Source organism: Rhinichthys klamathensis, unplaced genomic scaffold, assembly GCF_029890125.1.
Source record: "Rhinichthys klamathensis goyatoka isolate OS25496 unplaced genomic scaffold, OSU_Roscu_1.1 h1tg000150l_1, whole genome shotgun sequence".
NCBI classification, from domain to species: domain Eukaryota; kingdom Metazoa; phylum Chordata; class Actinopteri; order Cypriniformes; family Leuciscidae; genus Rhinichthys; species Rhinichthys klamathensis.
The window spans coordinates 879,582-882,056 of record NW_026606685.1 but is presented as its reverse complement, the minus strand read 5'-3'; the positions used below and the strand labels follow the sequence as shown (position 1 = coordinate 882,056).

General features: G+C 36.3%; 1 pseudogene; it reads left to right on the top strand.

The window, feature by feature from the left end:
• Positions 1 to 273: 273 nt before the first annotated feature.
• On the top strand, positions 274 to 2,376 carry LOC130090755 (chemokine XC receptor 1-like; annotated as a pseudogene).
• Positions 2,377 to 2,475: the final 99 nt, after the last annotated feature.

The window sequence follows — 2,475 nt, the reverse complement described above, 5'->3', positions numbered from 1 at the left end:
ATAAATTTTAGGCTAAGCATAAATACTGAATATACATGCAACTATATTGTGAAGTCAATTTAATAATGGTGTGTTCTGGTTACGAGTTATAAATAGGAATTCTGTAATACAACTTAAGTGTATTATGTTGTATACTGAAAGCATAAATGTTATGTTTACCTAATTGGGTTAGTCTGAATTAACTGGTTCATTTACAGGTCTCCATAAAAATCCCAGTTGCTATATTATATTTGGTTTGTGAGCTGCTGAAATAAGATGATGAACACTGAGGAGATGAATAATTCTACAGTGAACTTCACCGCACCTGAAACATCAAACTCCACAACTCAGCCCATTGGGCTAATGGACATGGTGGTAGCCTGCGTACACAGCCTTAGTTTCCTGTTTGGTCTTCCAACACACTCCTATGTTATCTGGCTCATCATCACAGGAACAGGAAGTGGAGTTGCATCAGAGTTCTTCATCCTCAATCTCTCTATGTGTGAGATTAGTAACTGTCTGAATTGTTTAGTCTCTACACTGACTATTTACTTGTCAAGTCTCTCACTTTTAATGGTGTTTCTACAAGGACTAATTCTCACTGGCCGTCCTCTGTTTCAGTGTCTGATCTGTGTTGAGCGTTACCTGGCAGTGGTTCATCCTGTAACCTTTCTAAAGTACAAACCTCTCAGATATAGAGTGATCTGCTGCACTGTTGTCTGGATCATTATTCTTGGCTCCTGTTTCTATAGTTTATTTATTGCAATCTCACAAGACATTAATGTGCAAACGTGGTTCTTCTCACTGCTGTTCCTCCTCTTCTTCTCCATCCAGTTGTTTTGCTTGTGGCTGTTCTCAGAGCTCTGAAGCAGTCAGGACCAGGAGAGAGAAGGAGAGAGAGAGGGGAGGAAAACCACATGAAGAGAAGAGCATTTTATCTTATTCTAATAACTACTGTGAGCATGGCTTTTATATATGTCCCATTTACTATCACAGGATTCTATATTATTCATACACAACAGATTAATCCTGCATATTCTGCCCTACAAAGCAAAAAGGCAGTAACTGCATTTTTGGTCAAAAATGAGTTATTATCATTTTCATGACATTCAAGGCTTCCTTTGTTATGTGACAAAACATCTTATCTCAAATGTGTGTCGTTTTGGAGAAAAATGGTAGTCGTTTGTACAGTAACTGCAAAAAGCCCTAGTGAAACAAAGCAAGAGTACAGTAACATCCATTACTGTATTCTTGCTATGTTTTACCTAACAAAAAATAACTGTGTTGCTGCGCAGTGTAGTTACTGTTGCCATGGTGAACACACAGCTGATTTCGCGGCATCCTCACGGGACGGTTTTAACATTTGCGATTTCACGCTTCTAACTTCACAAAAATTTAGTTTGAGATGCAGTGTTTCCCCTAATTGTTCCCCTACCAAACTAACACACACACACACACACACACACACACACACACGCGCGCGCGCGCTGAAGCACGTGTGTGACGCTCGAGCTGTTTTTTTGCCTATGAGGACACGGTCTTCACGGCAACCCGTCAAAATAAAAGTTCGGTTTAACTTGACAAGAAATATATTACTGCTGTACAGTAGAATTTAGAAACGTCTCAATGTAATAATAATACTAACACTACAAATAAATTAAGATTAAAACTTAATTTTTAAAGGAATAATCACAATTTTTCTTCAATGTTTTAATTTTAACAGTAAAGCTCATTGTGCAGCATGTTGTTTGACCAAAAATGTTTGTTTTTAAAATATTGTATAAGTTTAATAATAGTTTATAATAAAATTTTCATGATTTCAATTAATTAGACATGATTTTTGATTACTAAAAATTTACACCACATATCCGTAACACGCCCGCTCCGCAACACTAGTTTCGCAACACAAAAATTTTGAAAATGTTGTCCAAATGGTTCCAATTATTTCAAACACAGTGTATCAGACTCAGAGCCCAAGTTGTGGCAAAATAGTTTTTGGAGAATCTGTAGTTACTGCCTTTTCCCTTGGTATGGTGCCACGTTTTTGGTAAGTAATACAAAGCAAGAATACAGTAACTGCAAAATAGGGGTAAAATATCAAATTAAATATGAGGATTGATATGTACAAAGAATAAGCTAATATAAAGTAACAAAACAGCCACATGTCCAATAATCTACCTACAACTACTTAGGTTGGATGACAGGATAACTTTAAAGTCATTTTTCTCTGTTCTGCACTCTGCGTAGTTACTGCCTTTTTGTTTTGTAGGGCAGTATTGGCTCCCTGGTTTGGTATGTTATGTGCTGGCTGGTTTCGTTCAGCCTGTTCTTTATCTTCACCGGACTGGAAAACTGCCTCTGTTCCTCATAAGACCTGCAATTGTAATTTTTCACTAAATCCAGTTACTTTACTTTCTAAGTGTTGTATTAGATAACTTTAATTTAAAATTGTATTAATTATCTAAATTTAGTAATTTAGTAATATACTAAATTTAG